The following is a 27849-nucleotide window of genomic DNA, read 5'->3' on the forward strand; positions in this document are numbered from 1 at the left end:
CAGACAGACACACACACACACAGAGAGAGGGACAGACACACACACACATAAACATACAAGTTTTCCACATTAAAAAAAACACTCTTGCAATGTGACTCTTCCAATCACATCTGCCGTAGAGAAATACTGTCAGAGACATAGCAAATGTGTGTAGACATTGCATCAGCAGACAAGCTTCATGTCTTCACTAAAACTAAAATCCACACACACACACACACACACACACACACACACACACGCACGCACGCACGCACGCACGCACGCACACACACACACACTCACAACTCACACACCAGTGTCTGCTGTTAAGTCACACATACACACACACATACAGTACACATACATATACACACACACAGACACACACACACAGGATTTCAAATGCATATTGAATACACACACATGATTCTGACACACGGCTATCTCTCTGGGAACAACAAATGTGCCTGCCGCAGGCACCAGCACTCATCTCCACAGATCAGACTGGATGAAATGTCACTGAGATACAATCATGGCCCAGTGTAAGACTGGAACTCCCTGACATCCACTCCGGCACTCATGTTAGACAGAGAATCGCTCACACACACACACACACACACAGGGATCCATTCAGAACCATCCCACAGTCACATCTAAATCAAACGCACAATCATACACAAACACATATGAGGACACAGTACACAAAGGAGAAAAACCATATCCGCAAATACTTTCCCAAACCAAACACACATGTGAACATGCCTTACAGGGCAAACAGAGATCCAACCAAGATATTCATCAAATACACACACACATGCCCAGACAGACATCCAGCACAAGCTGTGGCCAAACATATATATGCACGTAACCAACACAGGCACAATTCACACAGAGCCATGATGTCACTTGGCTCAGGGGAATAATGAGAGGAGAGAGAGAGATACTGCATGAAATGAGGGGACAATCAGTAGTGTGTGTGTGTGTATGTGTGTGTATGCGTGTGTATGCGTGTGCGTGCTTGCGTGCATGCGTGCGTGCGTGTATGTATGGTGTGTGTGTGTGTGTGTATGGTGTGTCTGTGTGTGTGTGTAGGGAGGCAATAAGTCGACGTGAGCTGGCAGCCAGCTGAGACTGCACATCCTGTGTCCCCACGGCTCACATTTCACATGACCCACCAGGATGTTGAGCAATCGGCTACACCACCACAGAGACGCATATTTAACCCACCGATTAGCCTCTTTTAGTCTCACACCAGCAATTACACGCATGCAGATGCACATTCACACACTCCTACACACATATGGGCACAAACACTCTCACTCCCAAACATCTCTCTCTCTTTCACTCGTATGTACACACATGCACATAAGCTTCATTTCTGTCCAATAGAAAGAAATATATAAACACATACATACACTGGACATGCACATGTTGCCTGCTCAGCATATTGCTTGGTAACACACCTGACACATCATGCCATATTGTCTTCAACAACATCAACTTAACAAAAGAACATTCATTGCTGTCTTCATGGAAACACTTACTGTAACCTATCTCTCTACCGTTCCATATCCCTTCCACCCTCCCTCCCTCATCGACTCTCTCCACTGCTCACACACACACGCGCTTACAAAGACACTCTCTCTCTCTCTCACACACACACACACACACACACACACACACACACACACACACACACACACACACACACACACAAACAGAGCTGCCTATGACCTACTGGCCAGAGCTGAGGCCTGTCCACCACCATGCAGTAGGACCACACACTGTGGCTGGACTAGTTTGATTACTGATGATAACATAATGAGACTCACGCAATGGACTGCTGCTGCTGCTGACCACCACAAATCCTATAGCATATGTGCATACATAACCACATATTTTACATACTGAGTTCATTTCCCTGAGGGCACAAGTGTTGCACAAGTAGGCCCGTGTAAGTTGCAATAATGTGAAACATCAGCAGAAGCACCACATGTTAAATACAATGAAGAATATCGAATGCTGTGATTGCATCATGGTGGAAATGCATGTCTATGAGAGAGCCCAGATCATGGATTATCTAGCACCTGCTTTTTAAACAGAATATTTTTCAATTGCTTTTCCGGATTCAGCGGTGTTGAGTGGTGCTGTCATTTATGACTAACAGGCAGTCTGCCAGAGGTTGCACAAGCCCAGATAAACACCACATTCGTTTCTCAATGACCCGAGACAAGGACTTGGGCTTCAGAAAGTACCTTTTTTACAGCAGAGACGCTTCTGGAATCTCACATGCCCGAAAGAAAAAGCCCTCAGGGAAAGGCTTTGTGCCTCGTCAGGTGCAGTTTTGAGAGAAAGTTTGTCTGGCTGACTGTGGTTTAAAAAAATGAGGGGGAAAAACAAAAACAAGCCTTTACTTCTACAGTGATGTCATGCCCTGCTGTTGGGCAATGCATTGTTTGCGTGTGCGCATGGAAGCTGCCAGAGGCCGTCCGCCGGCTGACCACAAAATGCTTCTCAGTGATTGTTTCTCGGCTGGAGATATTTGCTGGCTGCCGGCAGAAACCTGCACTGAAGTGAGAATTACAAAGAGTGACATCATCCTCCAACAATCTAGCTGTTCAGGGTCTTCCTAATGTGATACACACATACTCTTACACACACCGAACACACACACACACACACACACACACACACACCTAGGGATGTGATTAGAGAAAAAGAAAATACTGGAGTTGTTTTATACATGATACAAATGCTTTGAGTATGCATAAGATACAGTGTGATAGTGGGGTTGAGACTGGTATTGTCTTTTCTTAAGGATATTTGAAGGTCTGCTGTGAAGTTCAAATGTATATGGCATATATATTTAAAGGACTTTTTGATACAAACAAAAACAGTCAAAGAGCAGCATGGACATGTAGAGTGTAGAATAAACTGGAACAAACACACACACACACACACTTGGTGGTTTAAATAAGAAAGAGGGTTCTAAAGGAATAAAAATGATATTGGCTGCAATCAAAATGGATTTGGATTTCAAGAATAACTTTTATTTCCATCAGATTACTGGTACTGGTGATGAGGACCACAAACAAGAGGAGCAGAAGAACACCTCAGTGTCCGTTTAAAAAGATGGGGAGATAAGGGAGCAAATTGTGCTGATGTGGTAGCCAGGTGGTGGTGGAGGTGTGTGTGTGTGTGTGTGTGTGTGTGTGTGGGGGGGGGGGGGGGGGGGGTAGATAAAACATGCCATGCTAAATCAGCTCTATGATGTGTGGCCTGATCGGTACAGAGACCAAATCACCGTCAGCCCATTTCTGCGTGGCCTGTGACAAAGCTGTCTCTGTGTGAGTGCAAGGACATTGTGTGTGTGATGAGTTGGGGGGGGGGGGGGGGGGGGTTACACACAGAGGCCTCTGTAGTCGTGGTCCACAAAAGAGAAATAGAGGAAATGAGGTAGTCCTCAGGTTGCGTCCACATGATGACTATTCACAGTACATCCCATAATAGTCCATTCTCTCCCTCTCTGTGTCCCTCGTTTCTCTGGAGACAAAAGCAGGGAACAAACATGCACTCCTCTGAGGGTCTCAAGGGTTGAATAAGCGTAAAAAAGAACAACATGTCTTTCGTAACGGAGCGTACAGGACAGAACACACCTGTTAAACAGTGTGTCCCTGTGGTCAGACTTGGTAAAAGCTGCTTTGCTGCTGGTTATCTGCACTGCTGCTATTGCACACCATGAGTAAGATCTGACCAGCCCTGTGGTGAGTGAGTGGGATTGTGTGTGTGTGTGTGTGTCAGTGAGAGTAAGTGAATGTGTGTGTGTGTGTGTGTGTGTGTGTGTGTGTGTGTGTGTGTCAGTGAGAGTAAGTGAATGTGTGTGTGTGTGTGTGTGTGTGTGTGTGTGTGTGTGTGTGTGTGTGTGTGTGTGTGTCAGTGAGAGTAAGTGAATGTGTGTGTGTGTGTGTGTGTGTGTGTGTGTGTGTGTGTGTGTGTGTGTGTGTGTGTTTGGGCAAGTGAGTGGCGGCTAATGAAACAGAATGCGCCATGACGTTATGAGTGTCCTTTGTTTAGCTGGATGCCTTCCAGACTACCAGTTCTTCCTAACGAAGCATCTGCAAACATGTACGGACAAAGTGAATCAGCTGCCCCAGTCACAACATTACCACAGAGCCTGCAATCCCTCGACAAACACTCGCCACAGTCCTCTGTGTCTATATTTCACAGAAACAATCAATTCAGTGTCCTTCTTCCTTGAAATATCCGTTCTTGTATGGGGACTTTTTATAATATTGCAGCAACAGTCTGTCATCATCACCAGTATGTGGAAATATTGAAAAAGAAAATGGTTTGATGCTATCTGGACCATCATATCAGATATAAGTGTAACCATAGCGAAATTCATACAGCAGGCTGGTGGGTATTTTCAGAATGACATGCAACTACACACACACACACACACACACTTAAATCCCAATCAGAGGGTAATTTTAGGGTGCCCTTTGTATAGAAACTCTAGTCACTCTCCTGTTCGTAACAACACACACATGGTCTAAAACCAAAAGGTTGGATCTATAAAGGATGCCTCTTTTTTGGTCTTCAAAACACATAAACATTCTGTCTCTTATTCTCTCTATCTCTTTTTTTCTCACACTCACATACACACAAACAACACACATGCACCCCACACTCAAGGAAGTGTCCATGGGAAAACATAAAGTGTTCTTTATTAATAGCCGTGTTGCTGGAATGTATAAACACTCGTTTCCTCAAAGCAACTCAGCCTTATGGGGGCGAGGACATGAGGACACACACGCGTCACCGCGGCGACCAGCGCCACTTCCTGCACCTCTCTGACCCGCAGCATAACACTGACTCTCTCTCTCACACACTCATTCTCACACACACACACACGCACGCACACACACACACGCGCACACACACACACAGACCTCTTAAACAGCCTGAAAGACGTTTCACAGCACCGTAACCCGACACCATGTATGGACATGGCTCCGAGGGATGCCATTTCCTCCTCAATGGACCTGGCTCAATACAGTATCAAATGTGGACAGATGATGCACTGAGACACATTATCCTGCCAATGGATCCTGTCTGTAAGACACAAATAGATGGGATTAGAGGGGGGATGTGGTGTTGAGAGCTCAGGACCTGGACTTCTGTTTTACCCCTAAAAGGTGCAATGTTGAGATTATTTTTTTTTTAAACATTTTTAATGACCAATCAACAGAATGTGAAAAGACAAATATTTTGACATGTCAAAAACACCTATGCTTTGTGTTGCCCAAATATCCTCTGAAGTTAGCATGCAAACCAGCTGGCGTCGGCCAGGCTCTCTGGTAATCACTTTGTACCATGTGGAGCCGTGTATTAAAATTCAATGCAAGTCAGTGGAGAAGGGCCATGTAGCAACGTTCAAGACCATTCGAAGCCTACAAAACTCCACAAAGGACCTTTAAATGCCAGATGGTAACATTGTGTCAGCATGTGAAGTATAATACATCTGTCTGCCTGAGTCAGACAGACACACACACATAACACACACATACACAACACACACACACAACACACACACAGTATGATCCATATAAAATGGAATCTGTGATTGTCACACTTTCCTTCATTAAGGCTGCACTTGTTGGGCTTTACTTGGTTCACACCCAGAGCGTCATTACAGTAAGAAGCGGTGGCCCAAGCTGTCATCAATTCTGCACTCGGCTGGTTCAGCAGTGTAATAAAAAAGAAACCTCATCTAGCTGCGGCGAGGCCTGTGGTGAGACCAGAGGAGACTGAGCCGCCATGTAACTATGGAGGACACTCTTTATGTACACTATAGTATGTGTATGTGTATGCACGTGTTTAACTCATCACATGGATGCTGCTGGCGTATGAGTGACTGAGTGTTTTCTCTTTTTTCATTAGAGGCTAGAAGATGCCTTCTACCCCTCTCTTGCTTTCTCTGGTTGTGTGTTTGTGTGTGTGTGTGTGAGAGAGAGAGTGTGAGTGTGTGTGTGTGTGTGTGTAAGAGTGAGAAAGACAGAGGGTTTCGGTTTGAGTATGTTTGTGTGTCTGGGTATTTTCTTGTGTTTTGATGAGTGGGATGCGTGTCATGTTGGTGTAGATGAGTGTCTGCCTTTGTGGGCGTCTTCCTCTGTGAGCTCCTGTTTATGAGCACTTTTATGAGTCTATGTGTGTGGGTTTGGTGTGCCTCTCTCTGCGTGGGTGGCTGTATTTCTCTGTTTGCCTGCCTGTATATTCATATGCCTTTATGTTACTGTGCGTTTTGAGTGTGTGTGTGTGTATGTTTATGAGAGTGAGGGTTTCTGTATCTGTGTGTGTGTGTGTGTGTGTGTGTGTGTGTGTGCTTGACCTTTTGTGTAGGAGTATTCCTCCTAATGCACAATGGGAGAAACATAGCACATATCATAACCCCTAATTTTAACCATTTATTTATGTCCAAAAAAATATTAAGGATGCAGTAGAACACACACACACACACACAAATCCTCTTTTCCCTTAAATCAATCCTCATCTTGCGTCAGTCCTCTGGACTCACACTGGGCCGTGTTTCCCTGAAGATGAGTGCTTCCTTCCTAAGATGGCGGCCTGTGCGCAAAGCAGGATGACCCATGTGACTCACTCCTGAAGCATTCTGGGAGGCCTGCTGGGAGCCATAGCGCAGATCAGGGGCTCCTGCCAGTCCAGGCCCGGCGCAGACGAGTGCCACTGCCGTGTCGAATTTCACACTGGTGCGCTCTCTCTCTCGGCCCCTCTACTCATGTGGGTAGACACACACACACACACACACACTTTTACATACAGACATAGATACAAAATACATGACTATATACTGTACGTGTTGTATGTAAGCTATATGTAACAAAACTGATAACTATGTGGATGTTCTTATGCTCAGATTAATAAGAGTGAGTCTTCTTTGTGTGTGTGTGTGTGTGTGTGTGTGTGTGTGTATGTATTTAGTTCCACATACTGTCGCAATTGTGCGTTGCACTTGTGCGTTGCAGATGTTTGTGTTTGAATCTCTGCGTAGGTGTAGAAATCTGCACGTGTGTATGTGTAGGTGGGGTGCATGTGTGCAGATGCTTGTGTGTTAGAGCCCTGGCTCAAGGAACATAGCAAAAAAAGTAGACATATGGAAAACTCTTTAACACACACAAAAAAACATATTACAAAAAAGAACATCAGGACGACAGCGGTACAATCAGTACAGTCGGTGGTCTAATGCATGTGTACAGACGAGAGACAGTGGTGCACAAAGACACAAAAAATATGGAACTAAGCAAGGTGGCGCCTATATCCATGACCCCAGCCAGTGAGCTAGGAAATCGCAGCCGGTCTCTTATGAGTCACAAATGAGACTCAAATCATCCACAATCATCTTAACAACAACAATCATAAAAAACACACATAATGAACATTTGTCATTAGGGCTGCAATGATTAATCGATTAGTTGTCGACAAATGTCGATAAATTAATCACCAGTTATTTTGATAATTGATTAATCGATGTGTCATTTTTAAAAGAAAATACATAACAATTCTCTGATTGTAGCTAATTAAACTTGAATATTCAGGTTTACTTCTCTATGACCGTGAACTACACTGTTACACTGGACCCGTATCAATTTGCCTACCGTCGCGACAGATCAACAGAGGATGCCATCTCCACAGCGCTCCATCGGGACAGTCCCAATACATATGTTAGAATGCTGTTCATTGACTTCAGTTCAGCATTCAACACTGTGACACTGTATGTCGAGCCCTCTGCTTTACTCCCTCTCACCCCATGACTGCACCCCTGTTTATGGCTCCAATGCCATAATCAAGTTCACAGATGACACCACAGTGGTGGGCCTGATCAGAGAGGAGGATGAAACAGCATATAGAGAGGAGGTTCAGTACCTAGCTATGTGGTGCAAAAACAATAACCTGGCACTCAATACCCAGAAGACCAAGGAGATCATTATGGATTTCAGGAGAGCCAAGAGCAGGGCACACATCCGGTGCTGTGGAATGTGTGTCTAGCTTTAAAGTTCCTTGGGGTACACATCACTGAAAATCTTTCTTGGTTTCTCAACTCCTCCTGTCTGGTGAAGATCGCGCAGCGCCTTCACTTTCTGCGAACCCTGAAGAAAGCACACCTATGTCCTAGGATTCTAACTGACTTCTACCGTTGTACCATTGAGAGCATACTCACTAACTGCGTCTCTGTATGGTACGGCACCTGAAACGCTGCTGATCGCAAGGCACTACAAAGAGTAGTGAAATTTGCCCAAAGGACTATTGCCTCCCAACTCCAATACAACCCTCCATCCACAACACATATCATAAACGCTGTAAAAACAAAGCCAAATCCGTTGTCAAGGATGCCACCCACCCAAACTATGGTCTTTTCAGTCTACTCCCGTCTGGCAGGCGATACAGGAGCCTGCGCTCCCGCACCAGCAGGCTCAGGCACAGCTTCTTTCCAGAGGCTGTAACACCGCTGAACAAAACTACACCTCCAGTCTAGCATTCGCACTTTAGCTGTTACTAGTTTACCTGATTACTTTTTACTACTGCACTATTTACCTGTTTACATTGACTGTATTGCACTGCATTCCTGTTTACATTTACTCCTACACTGCCTCACCTATGACCTTGCACTGTTAACACCCCATACTATACATTATATTTATATATATTATATTATATATATTAGTTATACAGAATGCCTATTTATACTCAACGTACTCTGTAGACATGTCATCTGGAAAACCTATTGTATATTCAACCGTACTTCAACCGTGCTAAATGACAATAAAGTTGAATTTAATTTAATCTAATCTAAATATCTTTGGTGTGTGGACAAAACAAGTTATTTGGAGAATATTGAACTTTGGGAAACAATGATTAACATTTTTTCACTCATTTCTAGCATTTTGTCTATCAAACTAATCAATTAATTAAGAAATTATTGTTAGTTGCAGCCCTAGTTGTCATATCGTATGTGTGTGTGTGTGTGTGTGTGTGCGTGTGTGTGTGTGTTTAAAAAAAGTCCAACAGTGCTCTCCAGTCACTGAAATTAGGCAACATGTTTTTCTTTTTTACTTTGACCTTATCAAAAACGGAGACAGCCATGCAGACAGCCAACATGCTACTATTTATATATGGAGACAAACAGAAGCTCTTGTTCTTAATAAACAGCCACTCAGCATGGTCTCAAAATCCCTATTTCACTCTTACATTTCCCACTTGTGGCCAAATCTCCCATGCCCCTCTGATCTCAAGCTTTCTGAAAATGTGTGTTGCAACCAGGGCTTTTACAATTATTTATAAAGAAAAAGCACCGACACAACAAAAAAGTGGAAGGGCCACAGATTGCGCTGGAAGGAAAAGACAGGCTAGGGAAATAAATTGCTAAGAAATACCCATTAATCATCCACTAATATGACACAGCAATTCTCAGAATGACTAACATTTTCTGATGGGCTCTGCCGGAGTCGTGCCGCCTCCTCATTTTGCCTATGCAACACTTTTTTCTTCTCTCTCTCTTTTGCTCTTTTTCCAGTGAAGGCAACCACTAACCTCATGCCTGCCAGAATTAGCCCCACAGGGCTTGGTTAGGGGAATACCAGGCTGGTCGGCGAGACTGGGCTCCCACACTTTAGTTTCCCTTTCACGAACGGCTGACAGGGAAGCCCTGAATGTACGTGCCTCGCGGTGGTTCCCTATTTTTCCTTATTTTAAGCCCCCCCCCCACCAAAAAAAGATTTGCAAAACCACAGTATGACTGAGGAGGGCTGTGTATTAGAGGCAAGCACTTCTTCTTTTAGGGAACCTGCTGGTGCTGACACACACACAAACACACAGTGTGTGGTTTAGCTGAAAGTCACTGCTGATGTGTCGTCATCTGGCTCAGTTAAGGTTGTGTGGTCACACTACATTAAGAGAGAATGGGGTTCCTGTGTCTGTATCAGGGTGTGTCTGTTTATGGAACAGAAAGAGAGAGAGAGAGAGAGAGAGAGAGAGACACCCTGTACAGGTGAACTCATGTCGTCCCTAGTGGCGCGTCAACCCTGTCCCCACCTCCTCCCCAAGCTTCCTGTGTTGTGTGGAAAGTAAAAGCCCTGCTTGTCTCCCGGGCTTACCTCACTTCCTCCCACACTCCCCCAGGTGAAAAGGGCACAGTAGTGGCGGTGTCACGACAAGGTCTGCCACGGCCACAAACAGCCCCTTTGTGACTTGAGATTAGAGCACATAAAAGCGAAGCATCTATTCATTAGTCTACACACAATATGTGTATGCATCTGTGTGTGTGTGTGTGTGTGTGTGTGTGTGTGTGTGTGTAGGCGTCTGTTTGTCAGTGAACTATCACACGCACCAAGCACCTAACATCCTGCAACTCTCCTGTAATCCCCTTTGCTGAGAATGTTCCCTCACACTCACAAACACACACACACACACACACACGCATACACGCGCACGCACTCACAAACACAAACACACACACACACACACACCCAATGCACCCCACTTCCCCTCCAACCCCCCACCCCTTGCTCTTATTCTCCATCTCACTCTCTCACTCTCTCCCTCTCTCCGTCTCGCTGTCTCTTTCTCCCTCTCTCCAGGAGGTGTTGAGTTGCCACATGATTGACCCTCCTTCTTCCACCATCTGAAAGTTGGCAGCTCTTACGTGTGCGCTGAGGTGAATGCCAGAGTGTTGGTCATCGTTGCACTCTGATTGCAGATCGTTACGGCATGGAAGAAGGGCTGCGTGCGGCCGGCTCTGTTGCAATGGGAGACAGTGCTATTGCCGCGAATTGCATATGATCTCTTACAGTACACCCGTATCTGCCTGTTGTGTCATCAGACGAATGCAACACACGCTCCCCACGCTCTCCACACCCCGGTGCTAAGAGGCCAATTTTGACACACAGAGACACAAATATATATACACACACACACACACACACACACACACATATTCTTTCTCACTTTCTCTCTCTCTAAAACACACACACACACACACACACACACACACACACACACACACACACACACACACACACAATAGAAGGGAGCTAAAGTGGATGGGAGGATTTTAGCTTGTGCTAATGTGCCCTGACCTGTTTCATGAAGATCTTATAACTGCTCTCATTTCGCTCCATTTCTCTTCATCTACATTTTCAGTCTTTTTTTCTCTTTCTTAGCGTCATTGGCTGACTAAATGTAACCCATTCTCTTCACGGTCTGTTTCTGTCATTTTCCCATGAAATTCTGTCAGTCTTCTTTTTATGATCTCATTCTTATTCATTGTTCACCTTCTGTCTGCTCAGTTAATCTCGCTTCTGCTCTCTTCTTTTCTCTCTCTAACCTCTCAATTTGTCATTCTTTGCCTTTCTTTTCCATCTCTCTCTCTCTCTCTCTCTCTGAGGGCATTGTGGCCTGGTGGAGCAGAGATCTTAGGCAGCCTGGCAGGCTGTTGTGAAATCCAGCTTGGCCACACAGCCACTGAGGCCCAGAACGGTCTGTGAGAGGGTCTGTGAGAGAGTGTGTGTGTGTGTGTGTGTGTGTGTGTGTGTGTGTGTGTGTGTGTCCTGTATTACCTCACTTCGACACGTATCACATTCCTAGAAGAGCTTGACTTACAGGCACGCAAGTGCACACACACACACACACACACACCTGAGCGAATGGGGAGGGTTGTGCAATGGTCCCGGGATTGCACAACCCCTGTCTTGCTGCCTACAGCAAGTGTGTCAACATACCGGGCAGGGAATAACAAAACCTACAAGTGACACACTGTAGCCATAGAAACAACCTGGTCACATCATAAAAAAACAAACAAACAAATCTAGAGTCCAATCAACCTCTCTTTCGATTACGCCTATCCAGAGCTCTGGGTGAAAGATTGGCAGGACGGCTGATAGTGGGACCCTGAACCTACTCCACCTACTCCACAGAGCAGCACTGCTTCACAGTCAGTGCTCCACACTCATTGTGAAACTGTGAAAACAGGAAGATCCCCAGGAATTGGACGAGTGCAGCTCAAACACAAGTGAATGGAGCCATTTCGACACAATCTGTAAACAGACACACACACACACACACACACAAACCTCATGACTGTTTTCTGAATTACAAAAAGGGGGAAGAGAGATTTCATATCATTACATTGATCACACATTAATCATTGCTGAAGATTCTGAGTAAAAGTTATGAGAGTGGAGTGATTTCATTTCACAGAAAAACCATCCAATAAATCGAAGGCACAGGAAATATGCACACACACACACACCAAAGGTTCATTAAAAGCTAATCACTGTGATACTGTGTCACTTAAAGGGGAACGATGCTGTTTTTTTAGCTTAATTTACCTTAACTTAACAGTCATTGGAATGCTTATAAGACTTTTTCTGGGGTGAATGGTGGCCGTCTCGCTTCCCCCTAGCGTCTGTGAGCGGAAAAACCAGCCATGTAAGTTTGGGCCAACGGGCCGGCGGCCTCAGAGTCAGAAAGCTTGCAGTCTCGCAATGTAAAGAATCGCTTAATTGCGCTACACACATACACGCTAGGCACCGGCCAGAACAACATAGCGATGGAGTTTCTCAGACATTCGTCACAGCAGAGCCAGCGAAAAGAAGTAGAAAGCGAGTAAACTGTTGTCGGAGGAACAGCAGGAGGAAACAGCAGACTGACTGAGTGAGGAGTGTCATATAAGATATACTCTGAAGCTGTAGGGGGCGCTCTAGAGAAAACTGCGACAAGAAGCGAGAAAACAGCGAAGAAATTGTCAAAACTGCATAGGGTGCTTTTAATCATGTAACCAGAATTATTACACGGCTCAATACATTATCCCTTACGTAAAGTATATGGCTCACCCTCTACATTGAATGAAAGACTTTAGACTCAATTGTTTATCTGCCTGAGGGGCTCACTGGGGAATTCCTGGAATGGCCATTTCAGGTTGCACTGAGTATTGTTTTGCTGACCATTCTTGTGCTATGCATCATGAGGACGAGGACTGGAGGACAGAGAGATTCTAAGTGAACATGGCTGTGACATAAACGTTCTGCACTAGAGCCTTCATTTTGAGTCATTCCCTGACAGGATGGCCTGTACTTACCCTCCCCAGGCAGAGCGGCACCCTTCCTCGCAAAGCGGAAGCTCAGTTCTTGGAAGGAATTTAAAAAAAGAAAAAGAAAAATAAATAATACAATGGATCCAAGTAAGGGTATGGTCATGGCTCAACAACAACTCCCACAGAACAAAAAAAGTTCTGTTTTCCTCTGAACTGCTACTACTTGTGCAAGACAGTAACACGGTTTCCTGTGTCATGGTTCTGACAGAGAGAGTGAGAGAGAGGAAGAATGAGAGACAGAGAAAGAGAGAGAGAATGAGAGACAGAGAAAGAGAGAGAGATTGTGTTCTGGAACAGAGTTAAGAAAAAGAAGATACAACACTGATAACTCTGGAAACTTTGTAAAATGAATGAAACATGGTGAACTTAAGGTTCAAAAGATGAAGATCAAGGGGGGTCAAACATAAGGCCCGGGGGCCAGATCAGGCCCGCCAGCAGGTTTCATACTGGATAGGAAGGGGAAATGAGAAAAAAAGATAGTCTTCAACAATGTGTAATAAGCAATATCTCTATGATACATTAATTAAACCTAGCACTACAAACCATCCTCAGGAAGGAAGAGGCTGAAAGAACTGACATGGAAGTAGGTTATTTCAAGAGAGAAATGGCGTTATATATGACAGTAGCACATGATTTGTACTTGTTTGCTTATAAATTGATATGGTAAAGGAGTATATCAAACAACACTCTTACTGTATACCCATGCAGAAAAATGATAATGACCATGACAATGACGGCCCTCACACATGGACAGATTATGAACTTTTGGGCCCCTGGGCCTAGATGTATTAAGGGCCCCCCCACTAATTGTCGCATATGTTGGAGGGGGGTTTGGGGGTCCTCCCCCAGAAATGTTTTAATTTGTTTGATGTGATTTCCTGTATTCTGGTGCATTTTGGGGATGGCCAATACTAAATTCAATCAGATTCATAGCCTATATCCTGATTTGTTGACATTGAGGCAATGATTCCTTGCAAATGCTTGGGTTTCAGGGCCCCCTGACCTCTTGGGCCCCTGGACACTGGTGGCTGTCCTCCAATGAAATATGACTGTGCTGGTCAGGATTTGAGCTTATGAGTTCAGTAATAGGATTTGTCACACAGACAGTTAGTTCCCCTAGTTCCTGCCCCTGCACACACCCACATATAATCCCACTCTCCTCCTTCCCTGAATTTACAAGTGAAACAAAAATGACTAAAACATCCCACAATACAGTGGTTTGAGCTGCAACACTGAATAAAACAAAGGCAAATAAAAGAGAAAAGAAAGCCAGCACAGTAGAGAACCACACTCTTCCCATTAGCTACACATCCCATCCAACTGTGCGTTTGGAACATCCCGTATTTTGTTTCCAATGTAATAGCAGGATGACAGACAGCCTCCCGCAGACTCAATCCAAATGTCCAGCTCGTCAGCGCTCTCGGCCCACAGGCATCGGTCCTCTCCCTGTGATACCAGCGAGGGCGGAATTAGCCACACTGTTGGTGCCTTTGTGCCACTGCACGGAGGGAAGTAAAGCCATGGAAATGATCCCAGGGCGCCCGGAATAAAAGCCATCTAATGAGCCTAATAGGCGCGAGTCACTACTTGCCTATCATCAAACGGCTTCAAAATCCAGCAGCTTTCAAAGTTGCACTTATTCAAAGCGTGGCTGCTCATAATCACTTTCAGGAGGCTGATGTGATGATATTTCAATTGCATCATGCAAGCCGCACTTTTTTACCCCCCCCCCCCCCCTTCCCTTTCTTTTCTTTCTTTTCTTCTTTTCTCCTTTTCCCCAGCCGGGGTTCCGTGTGGGGAAAGAGTGTGTTTCTAAAAGCATGGACCAATTCATCTGTCACATGCATAGAATTTTCATGAGCTGCGATGGGAAAAACAGAATGGCGCGAGAGAGAGAGAGAGAGAGAGAGAGAGAGAGGGAGAGAGGGAGAGAGAAAGAAAGAGAGAGGGAAAGAGAGAGGGAGAGAGAGATGGAGAGAGAGAGAAAGAGAGACCTTCACTATGGAATTATAATGCCGACAAGCAGGCATTACAGCGAGTTTCATCAGAGATCCACATACTGGAGCCTGATGCCACTAACCTAAGCTAACATACAGTAGTGGTCTCTAGGGTGCTGTTTGAGCCTGCTCCATTAAAAATAAGTCTGGTTTCAAAAAAAAAGTATCTTGGGTGAAACTACGGAGGAGTATGCAAAGTGGTGCAAATTACAACTGTCACTGCTATTTTTCCAAACGGCCCTTTATGAGCAGCCATTGATTAGTTTCCTGTTTCACTGCATTCCTATCAGGTATTGATAACCTGCACACCCTTTTTTAAACACAATCACTGAGCACTGATAGTGGGGTGCGTTTTTATTAGGGGCTCAGATAAAGAAGAACAGGATATGAGCGTGGATGTGGATGTAACGATCCACTGCTTCTGTTCCCACCCTGGTCAGACCGTATCCTGAGAATCCTTCCCTTTTCCTCTCCTCTCCTATCCTCTGTTTTTCGAAACCCGCTGAGGTCACCACAAGAAGTTGTGAAATCAAAACGAGAAGGAATTTTCCAGCTACGGCGGCAAACAAAAGCCCAAGGTAAAAACACACATGACTGCTACACCCACCCACACACAGAGACGTACACACGCTCATATCCTGCTGCAGAGGAAGAGTCCTGTTTTCAGATTTGTTACCCTCTATCTTCAGTAATGAAAATGTTAATAACACGCCACTTCCTTGCTGAGTTAATGTGTTGCAAAATCCCTCTGCATCATCATAGCCATGGACACAGGAAGGACCGTAATGGACCTGCGTCTCCATCCCGGTTACAGACACTAATAGCCTGCTGAGGCCTTGTATTTATGCCTGACACTGTGGCAGGCTACGCTCTAATACCTCTCCTTGCTATGCACTTGTATGTTCTTGCTGCTCCTGTTCTTGAATTAACATGATGTGTGGTGTTAAAACCGCTGGGGAAGTATTAGCTGGCAAAAGCCTCTAAGCTATGGCTGTGGCTGTGTTGCTTAACTGGTTGAGCGTAACTCCAGCATGCCAGTGTCATGAGCACTTTTTTCCCAAGGAGTGAAAGTGCCAAAACAAAAGGCCAACTTGGATGAGAGCTGAACAACTATAAGTCTGAGGAAGAGATGCTGTAGAGATTGGTTTTGACTCCTGGATGAAAGAGTGTTTTTAAAGGTTTAAAATTACAGCCATGAAGGCTTTTTAACTGTTTTGAAACAGAGAGTGTCTTGGAACTACTTCTTACTTTGGATTATCAGTATCATACAGCTTTTGAGTCCAGGAAGCGCTCCTTTTCAAACATTTTGAGATGCTGTATAGACTCCATCTGTCGCTCTACAACCCATTGCGAGCATACGCCGTCTTTGCACACAAATACTTATACTTGCAAATGAAATCATACGTATTGCTTGCAAATATATATAGTCATATATGGTGGACCTCTATGAGTTCTATATGGTGTGACTCATATCTCTTCAACATTAGATCAATCTGCTTCTGTTCATGCAGAACAACACAAATGCTCGTGACCCTCCACCCTCCACCCTTTCCTGCTCCTTCCTCACATACCAGTGGATGTGGTGGATTGGAGGAAATCCTCGGCGGGTCTCGGGCCGGGACGTGGCTCTGATAATCACATCCTGACTGCGGCCTCGGCCCTCTCCCCAGGGCTCCTCCAGCATGACACACAGCAGCCGTCACTTCGCATTCTTACTCACCAACTCACAAACAAGCGCGTCCGGCACACTGCTGCGCAAAACACACACATTTTCTACTGCAAGATTGCCATTACTGTCACATCGTCTATGGAGACGAAGGCTCCTAGCTCCACAAAGAGACAAGGAAACGTGTGGGAAATAAGAAAGACATTGGGCAAGTTGAGAGTAAAGTGGTGCCATCAGGCTTGCTTTGACAGTACAGATGCAATGCGAACCTCAGGTGCAGTGTGCAAACACAAACTCTCATCAGGCTCACACACAAGCCCACAAATCCAGAGAGGTAATTCCCTGCCTGGGGTTGGAAGACGCTTGTTTATTCTACCACTGCCACGCCAGGGTTACACAAGAGGGGTGGATCAGGTAAGCTGTGCAGCACAGCACAGAACAACACAACACAACACGCCACGCCACACCAAACCACACCCGGCTACACTTTCATTTTTTTAAAACCCTGTTTGTGAACAAAGGGCTCTGTGGGTTCCTTGTGTGTGGAGAGGAGAGGCCTCGCGACGCAGGCCGTGGTTTCAACTTCAAGCCCCTCTTGGTTTCACAGTTTGCAGTCAGCGCGACAGACATCAGCCGTGAGGGGTGTACGCCAAATGACTTTTTGATGTGCCTTTGTGTCAAGAGCTGATTTAACACCAGAAACGGGTTGCCTCACAAAACCATAACACTAAACAACAATTATTTATTCAAAACCGAGGGATAAACAGGAACTGAAGCAAAAACATCAGTCAATAATTAACTTGCCACTGAGACCAGAGATCTTGCATCCCTTTCAGTACCCCCCCCCCCCCTCCCCTCACTTGCAGTGCGATGGAGTTGGGAGGCAACTCTGGAATAATGACAGGAACCTTGGGGAAAACAAGCAATTAATGAGGTTATGAGTGAAGCCAGCCCAGAGGTTGTGAAATCAGACCCTGCGCTCCCGATTTCACTCGCCATGGCCACATTGCATCTGTGAAGATAAACACGCTCCCTTGTCAAAAGAGCTATGCTTCTCTCGCATGTGTGTTTAGCAAAGACAAGGTCTCTCTCGGTTTCTCTCCTTCCTCTTCCTCCCTCTCTCCCTCTCTCTCTCTCTCGCTCGTGTTCTCTCTCTCTTTCACCATCATTTTTTCTTTTAACTTTACTTTAATGTCAGACCGCAGTTGACTCACAACACTTGGCTTCTGATTTCATCACACGTTATGAAAGGCATGTGATTCAGACGGCGAAGCGCGGCTGACTCAAAAAAGCCACTTACGTGGCTCAGGCGAGTGGGACGGAATCTGCAAACTGTCTGGCCCAATATAGAGATACAGTTTTAGCACAGACACTAATGGGAAGAGATCAAATGTGCTCGGCTGCCTGGCTTATTATTCCATCTCGCAGCGGCGGTGGCGAGCTTAAACTTAAGGCTGTCCCGCTGTGAGTCGCTTTGTGCGGCAGTCATCTCTAAAAAGCAAGAGGCTAATAATCGACAGTGCTGCAGCAAACAGCTGGCAATGCAATGCAAAATATAAAAAAATGTACATTTCTCAGGCGGGGAGAAAGCAGCTTTCCAAAAGCATTTGTAATTCTTCCTCAAGCTGCGTAGCCAGAGGCAAAGTTAATGCATATGTGCACCAGGGGAAAAGTATGGGGGAAATTTTCTTGTGTAAAGAATTCTCTGTGGTGACTAAAATAATGCTGCAATGCACTTCTTTCCACATACAGTGTATTTGTGTCATCAATATTTACTGTTGCAAAGACTAATAAAATGTCTGTTTCTAGGCTATATGAAATGAGGTGAACTGATCCAATTTCAGGACCTTGATATTTCATTAATATGTTGTAAGGTTTAACACCAGAGATTTATTGTATGACCAAAACATATTCACTTTTTTCAGTTAAACATCAATTCTACAAAAAGAAAAAGAGGCCCCTTTTTAGGCCATAACTCATCTGTTTCATATGACCTCCATTAAGATACAGCACAATCAAGGTCATGATACCGGACTGAACCTGATGCCTTCCACACAGCAAAGGCTTCTGGATCATACAGTGGCTCCTACAGTGTCCTATGGAAAATAACGGTATAGCGAAACTTAAAGCTGCCTTGGCAAGTTGACAGACTTACCCAAAATTTTGAATGTTTACAACTCTCATGCCGCCCCCCCCCCCCCCCACCCCCCACCAACGAGCACTGTCTCATTTAGTTTGTGCTTGTCAGTGTGCACCAGACTGCACCAGACTGTGATTGACAGTCAGATCTCACACAGCCCTGCTCTGATTGGACCAGAAGAAGCGGGAGCTGTGGATTTTTGCAAAACAAATAACAGGCTCTAGGTGGATGTGGAAGTGCTGGGTTTTTTCTAAAACCGGCTGATTTATGTTGCTCGGTCGGAGCATAGTGTCGGTTTCAGTGAATATGTTCAAAAATAATCTTGCCAACTTGCAGCTTTAAAGCTAAAATTTCAAAATGGCTTCTATAATGTTTAAATAAACATCTAAATCACTGGTACTTTGGTTGAGCAAGTTAGGATTGTTTAAACTTTCAAATCTCTCTTGACCGCTAAAATGATGAATCATTACAGAGATGAGATCATGAGAATGTAAGGCCTGGGTGCAACACCTGCGACCAAGCTCTACACAGCCGTGTGAATTTGATACTTGAAATCAACCACATGAAAGCATAACCATTTGCATTTCTATACAGTGACTCATTACGTGACACTAAATTGGCCTTTGGCTTTCAGTGACCCATGACTTTTACTTACAGAAGTGGCACACTAATAAACAAGCAACTTTCAGTACAGACACCCCCTCTGCATTGCACTTTAGCGTGACACATTGAGAAATATCTCAAGACTGCTGAGATAGGCTTCCCCCTCATAAACAGCATGTTGAATAGTTAAGTAATCCCTTGCCCTATATTTCCCCAGAAACTACCAGAGGCAAACTCGGTTTCTGCATGAGGAAAAGGGAAGTTAATAAGTTCTGTAAGTCACGCTCCTTATTCGTGAGGATGACTTTGCACAAACTTTCACCTTTTTGGTAATCAAGCTGTTTCCTGTACAACTCCATCAAGAACTAGATTTCCAGGAAATACCTAATCTGATAAAAGTTTGTCACTTTTAATTCGGAAAAGTGGTGGCTAAATAAATGGAAATCTGTCCAACTGATCACAAGATGGGGATGCAGCTGACCACAGACTGCCCACAGGCTTTGAAATGTTCTAAGATGTCACAATTGTTTTGGTAAACTGACAGCTCCAGAGAATACTCTGCGAAATCTATCGCCACATAGTGCCTTCCTGTCATAGATGGATTTTCAGAAATTAATCAAACAGAAATACCACTCTGAAGAAGGGATTTCAAACATGACCTACATATATGGAATTGTCCGGTTTCACCCGTGATTCTCACGGGACATCACGCGTGAATCACACATCTTTTATTTATATTTCCTCAGTGGTAAATGGACTGCATTTATATAACGCTTTTCCACTTCTCTGAGCACTCAAAACGCTTCACAATGTCATGCCTCACATTCACCCATTCACACACCGATGGCGCAAGCTGCCATCCAAGGTGTCAACCTGCACATGTGACTCATCATATGACGAGATAAGACTCTGGGCGACCATTCCAATTATCATCTCAGATCACCTCATTCCATGCCAAACTCAGCATTTACAGTGAGATTCATGCAGTGTGTCTATTTGAATATTGTATCATAAACCAATATTCATGGTCACATGTGAAACTGATGTGCAAAATAAATACCAAGAGTAAATGTTGATGCTCATGTGCTTGTCCATACACTTGCCAATGTTAGTGTTGTAGTGTCCTGTATTGACTCTATATTAAACAAAGGGTGAGGCTGCAAGCTTCAGTCATCCAAAAATAACAGATTGTCAATCGTTTGATAGCAGAGTTGCATGCTTCTGTATCTCAACAACAAGTCTGGGAGTGCTGGAAACCACCGGCTGTCTGTCCGCAACGTCACTCATACCAACATCATGTCAACTTTGACGGAACTATAAGGAAGTTTACTAGCCTGAAGCAAGCATCAACATCACCTCTCTCTCCTCATCAGAACTTTCTCATTAACAGGAAAGAGTCTCAGGAAAGCTTTGTGGGGGGAAAATAAATCTCCCATGCACTGCAGCGAGTAGGCCATTCCGCAAGGCAGCCTCTGTAACAGGTCTAGCATGTGATGACATCTCATGTGATGGCATTTCACAATCCAACATCGCTGGTGTCTGTGCAATGTGCTGAACTTCTGAGGGGTGCTGCGTTCACATTGAAGGAGGACAGTCCCTTAGGTCCAATTTGTGGTCTTTATTTGACAAGTCCCCTGGCAAAACATTCCAAAAACAACCCATGACATTTGAAGGTATAGTTCTCAGCAAGAGGGGATAAGGAAAGAGACGTTTTCCTCTATAGGCTGATAGAAATGTGTGACTGCCAAGCTCATTTCAAAATGATCTGCCCCTGCTTACTCACAAAAGCTGAACATAATCCCTGAACTTGGCCAAACTTATATTATGTATAATATATGATTTTTATATAATTATGTTGCTTTAAAAAAAATGTAGCATGTATGTAAGCATGCATTTCCTCATGCTAGGTCAGAAGAGCTGGTTTAGTTGACATGTTTGACCATTTAATGCCAAGTAGGTGACACCAATCTGTGCCCTCCTGAGAGCTAAGAACTTCCTTGGTTGGTTTCAAAGCTAATTACATGTGTTTGTACTAAATTCAACAAAAATATTAGAGGCATTCTTAGGGTTATTCATTAGTGTGCCTTTGCTGTCCACTACTAACCACATTCAATTTGACAGATGGTGTGGGCTTCCATGTGCAAATCTCCACCAGTCAGAGGTTGTCACCAACAGCTCATATATTCGATTTTTATTTTGTCTTTTAGTCTGGAATCATTAGTATTTATGAGCTGCTTGTTGAAGTTGGAGAGCTATTTAGAATTTTTTTAGAAGAGGTGGCATTAAGCCTCAGTCCTAATGGAAACTTTCCAACTCTGACTTTAAACTACACAAGTCTGTAGCATATGGTCTACTCAAGGCACTGAGAAATGAATTGGATGGTCATTGTAAAAAGTATCCTCCTTCTTTTGAGAGATAAGCGGTCCTTAGCAAAAACACTAATGAAACACTAGAAAGCCCAAAGAACATCTTTGACAAACAGATTAAATGCCTCCAGCTAGGTCACAGACTAAAAATTAGGCTACAGCAATGATAATGATTAGGCAACCTTACCGGCAGCTATTCAAACAATAACTCCACTGTCCCACTTCAAAAGGCTGACTAAATAGCCAGCACATACTCTACTGCAAATAACTTTGTCAGGAGTTCTGGGCAAACAAAAAAGTTATTTTTTACCTGTAGCAAATGTACTAAGTGTTACCTGAAAAATAGAATAAAAACACTTAAGCAGGCAACTCAACCTTGCAGCAGAAGAGTGGAAATAGTTCAGTCATTGCCTATGATTAGCCCTGACACATGCATGTCTGCTTGACCTGGCTAGTACCTCCCTGGTCTTACTGTGTCACCCAGATTCGGTTACACTGTACAACTGGGTTGCTTAAGCCTACGCCCTGCAGCAGAGTGGACAAATCCCCTATCCAGACGGAAGTATTCAATTCATTTATTTCCAGGAGCAGCTGTTGCCCAAACAGCTAAGGGCCTTAAGATGGCACAGGCTTAAAAGGATAAAATCCTCTAGGACAACAAAGGAGCATTGTGCAGGTGGAGATGAGAATACAACAACAGCAGCAACAAAATTGCTTTAACTAAAAACTGCTTAGTTAAATCAAAGAGATCAAGACGAGAGAGCTTTACAAATGTACTGACATTACTGCCTGACTGTCAGTCAAGCATTTTGTTGTCAAGTTAGAAGTGTCTTTTGTCATGAATGGTCTTAGGCTAATTAGATTAGATTAAATTAGATTAAACTTTGTCATTTTGCAAAGTACACGTACAAAGACAACGAAATGCAGTTTGCATCTAACAAGAAGTGCAAAAAAGCAGAAAAGTGCAATGTATTATGCAAAGTATAGGCAGGTGCAAAAACAGTATATGATATGTAGCAATGTAGACAGTAGTAATAAGTTTAAGAAGGTGGTATGGTTTAATATAAATTAAATATAAATATGTGCAGTTAGCAGTAACCTTATAAGAGCAGAATAGGACTAAGAATAAGTGGACAGAAATGTATGAACAACATGTACAGATATGTGCAGTGTAGTAGCAGTAACATTATAAGAGTAGTAAGAATAATATAGATATATTCAGTGTATTAACAGTAATATTATAAGAGTAGTAAGACTAATATAGATATATTCAGTGTATTAACAGTAATATTATAAAAAAAACATAATAATAATGGGTATTCAGTATGAACCGTGTAGACAGATATGTACAGTATGTACAGCTAGTGTGGTAGTACCACTGCAGTGAAGAAATAACATTATAAGAGTAGTAAGAATAAGTGTATGTGCAGCATGAACAGTATGAATATATTAGAATAGTGAAGCATTCTTACGGTCATTCATTAGTGTGCCTTTGTAGCATATGGTATATGTATAAGTGTAATGACAGTAAGTACATTTATAAATAAATAGAACAGGGTGGGATAGAGCAATTGTATGATGTAATCCTATAAGACAGACTTCAGCTTCATCAGATAAGTGAATAAGGTTGAACTTGTAGTGATACCCCCAACATACAGCTGTTCAAGGGGGAAATTAGGGGAAATAAAATAATGATGACAAAGACATGTGGATCAAGAGCTTATTGCATGTAAAACATCTTGATTGTATTTATACTTCACATATTACACATTGGTTAAAAGAGTGTTAATTTAAATTTGGGGGTTCACAGAAGACATCCACTTCAAAGGCAGATTCAGTCAACTGTGTAAAAAACCTGACTTGTCACCATTTTAAACACTCAAACACTTAAAGACCTGTAAATAGTGGACCAGAGGCAAATTGTAAAAAAAAAGGTTTTAGTTTTAGAAGTTCTAAATCCCTCTATTACACATACAACCCCCAAATTGTATAAATATAGCCTATTCAAATTATAAATAAATAAATACATAAACATATGATATAATGCTTGCCTCTGCAACAAGAGTCTGTCATACCTAGGGATGGGCATTGTTAAGAAATTATCAATATTGATGGCATTGTCGAGTCGATGCGATTCCTTATCAATTCCCATATCGATTCCTGTACCATTTGCTGAACACTTACAGGATGGCTTCGAGAGTTGTTGGCTTTGAATGTCTAATTTAAAGTGGTTTAGAGAATGAATACCAAGTGCGCAATATCAATACAGAAGTCGAATGTTTAAAAAATTCTACATTTCGTATACAGTGACGTTGTGGCGCTACACAGGAATGGACGGAACAGAATGTTCGGAATCATTAACGTGTGGATGTGTACGATTCCGATGGACCGGAACGTTTGGAACCGATTCCCAAGCATATACTGTTATCTTTGAATATCACTCCTTCTCGAGGAGTCTTATAACTGGCACCATACCACAGCAGACCTCAATCTATTCTACAAGGTTATTTTGGAGGGAATGAGAGAGAACAGCTTTTTTGGTGCAAGGCCAAATACAGGCCATTAGATGTGAATACACTCTTGTCTTTGTAATAGACAAACAGACATGGCCTTTGTTCCACCCAAAACTACAGGGGACTTGGCAGAAGCTGATAATGATTATACTTACACTTGAGGGACTTGTAAAGAGATAAGAGACAGTTCCCTGGCAGGAAGAAGAGGGTCTACTCCAGACAGAACAAAAACTGGCTTGGAAAGATATGCCGCCTCAACCTAAAACGATTAGATAAAAATGTCTACTGTCACTACATAACACATTTTCAGGCACATTTTGAACAAGTTCAAGACATTAAACAGGAACAGCATTTCCATTCCTCGTGTTTCGAATTGCATCCCTGTTAGAAAGGATAATCTTTATACAGCTTGGACACACTATAGATCCTAAAAGTTTCTTTGCAGAAAAAAGGCCGTACAAACTGCCACAAAGGCAAACTAGAATGCGAGCACCAAGCTGTCATATTGCCATAAATACCTCTAGGTCACTTGTTTATGCAGAGAGATCGGTCAGTGGACTGGAATTTGTGCTTTCACAATCTACCAAAACATTGTGACGCTTTTGGAGAGCCAGAGCATGGCTGAAAAAGGATAGCTGTGGCACTTTACAATCTCTAACTCTCTGTCCTCGTTCCAAAAGTTTTTCATCAGGAGAGTACATAAAACAAGAGTGACACCATTTTGCCACATGCGCATTTCCACTTAATCACTGTTAAGTGAGTGACCGCTAATGAGGTGCTCGTGGCGTCTTATGCGGAGTCTGAACAGGAACTGCACCCTTAATTGATCTTCTCCCTGACAGTGCAGGACTCGGGCTGTTTCGCAGCTTTGATGTACAGTGGAAATGTTGATTGAGGAAGGTATTGGAGAAGAACAAACAGAGACACATACTAGCAGATTTGCACCTTTGGCAACACTTTCTTTTAAACAGAATGTATCCTCTAATTAGTCGACTCAATGTTCTGAGACTAACGACGGCCATCGAGCCCTAACTTTGACTCTAGAGTATTAAACTTTTTCACAGAATCTTGCAATTGTTTCTTTCCACTATTCATACTTCAGATGAGTGTAACAACAAAACGCCATGATGCTTAAAAACTAATTTCAAGGACAACATACCAACAGGAAGCAGCACAGCACGTGTGACCTTAAAACCCCAGCTTATTCTACCATACAGCTGCAAGCTTAATCCCATCACTGCCAGACGCAGCAGGAAGGAGATCACGCTTTGTGAACTAGGCTAATTATGTTACAGACGTGTAAGCAGACACAAGACAGTTAGACCCAATGTATGGTGGAGAAAATTAACTGACACTGAAATGTCTACAAAAACTCATGAGGATGCACACAATCTTCATAAAACTTGACTCTCTATTTCACCTGGTTATCAAAAACAGGTGAAACAGAGATTAGTCCAGTTTTATTAATATTGTGTGTGCAACCTGGGTAGGCCTAGTTTGGAATTTATGACATTTTTATTTAGCACCAAAGACAGGGAAGGCACCCTCATAAACAATCTCTCTGAAATGTCTGTTATCCTTGTATGGACAGAGGGGGTAAGTCAGGCCTCATTAACAAACTTCTTCGAGTGTAGGCCTAAATGTTCCCAAGGTCCCAAATGTTGTTGGTCGCTGAGGACAAGCATGCATCCGTAACCGTGCTTGTTCCCATTGTAATATTTCTCAAACCAGGAAGTATGACATTAGTGAGAGCTATGTGTGAAATGGTGGATGATTTCTAGGAAGTCTTGCCATTTTCCCCACAGACATCTGTCATTTCAAAAGAAATGTGACGCGAGTGGAAATCTAGCCTAACCTTTAACCTTAACAGTCAGCAGGCCTCCATGCAGCCAATAAACGGTCTCGAATCAGTTTATTGGGAATAAACCGAATATGCGTGTGTCTTGTAAACACCTTATTCTGATTGAAATCAACCGAAAAAGGCAATATTCGGTTTACTAAACCGACTGCACACTATATATGCCTGTTCTAAACGGAATATTGGGTCATGAAAATACCAGTACCAGGAGTATGCTCCAGAAGGAAGAGTGGTGTAGGCCTGCGCATGCTCAATTCACACAGAATTAGGATAAAATTAATCAATTGTCTCTCACGCACTTTCCTAATTATGGCGAAACGCGCACACTTTTGGAAAGACGAGGAGACAAACGTATGTCCTTTTAAAAAGATTTGTAAAAGACTTAATTGAGGCTGGCTATCGACGTACGCCTGAACGGGGTCATCCCTATGTTCCCCGGGTCCATGTTCCCCGTTCGGGGTTAGGGTTATGGTTAGGGTTTTAAAAAAGGGTCCTATGTTCCCCGGTCTCATACAAAGCGGGGAACATAGGTAGGCCTACGCTCCCGCCTGAACAAGTCAAATACAGGTGAAAGACCCTGAAGACGTTGTATTATGCAGCCAAGGGAATTCCACCAGCGGAGAACGTCATGACGTTGTGTGTTGTAGACTGCGTCGCTGACTTATTCATGGCTTTCATCAGGTCCCTTCCACAGGTGTATTAATCAAGCACCATGCAGTCTGCGTTGATAATCTAAGTGCTTGATTTTATACACCCGTGGAAAGGGACCTGATGAAACCCATGAATTCGGGATAATGTTGATTGCTGTGTAAACAGGAATAGGCAATAGGCTATGCTCAAAATGTGACATTCTACTGCTTGTTGACATAAACGGAATTTGGCCAATAAACTGATTCAAAACGGTTTATTCCCGGCATGAAAACGTGTTGATTAAACAATTACAACATGCATAATGCATGACTCAATTAACAAATGCCATTTGTTGATCCACAAAGTGAACAATAAGCTTTTGATAAGCCTCAAAATAGTATAGGCCTACAGTTCACACTGTAGCCTACGTATTTCTGCTTTGAGGTTTTTTTTAAGCTTTTGATAAGCTTCAAAATAGTAGGCCTACAGTTGACATTATTTCTGCTTTGAGGTCACAGCAAAGGGTTTTACCTGTCAGAGCCTTTAGCTGAGTGCGGGAGAAAGAGTTTCCATTTTAAGGAGCGGTTCTCCCACTCACCAATGCGAGTAGAACAGCTCAGGAAGACTCCCCGCGCCCACACAGTCATACAAGTGGCCCGTGACTCAACAAAGTGCAGAGGCAACCCAAGCACGCTTGCTTCTGCCCGCCCCCTCCCTATGTAGCCTAGCTTGTGCCATTACAGAATCCAACAATGGGATATAGGCTATAATGTACATTTACGTATACCATATAGTAGATTCATCAGTGTTTAGCCTTTAATGGTTAGGCCTTCAATCATTGCATTTTGACTGAACTTTGGCAGTATCTTCAGGAATATATGTTTCAAGAACACAGTGGGCGGAGTTTGATGAAGCCAGGAATATGAATA

General features: G+C 43.5%; 1 long non-coding RNA gene across 1 annotated transcript; it reads right to left on the reverse strand.

The window, feature by feature from the left end:
* Window positions 1-6433: 6433 nt before the first annotated feature.
* Window positions 6434-27625, reverse strand: LOC121706777. The gene is made up of 3 exons (XR_006031161.1): window positions 27452-27625; window positions 24588-24691; window positions 6434-6772 (listed from the first exon to the last, which is right to left on the reverse strand). It is a non-coding gene; the product is annotated as an uncharacterized LOC121706777 (long non-coding RNA).
* Window positions 27626-27849: the final 224 nt, after the last annotated feature.

Source organism: Alosa sapidissima, chromosome 4 (assembly GCF_018492685.1).
Source record: "Alosa sapidissima isolate fAloSap1 chromosome 4, fAloSap1.pri, whole genome shotgun sequence".
In the NCBI taxonomy this organism is placed as follows: domain Eukaryota; kingdom Metazoa; phylum Chordata; class Actinopteri; order Clupeiformes; family Clupeidae; genus Alosa; species Alosa sapidissima.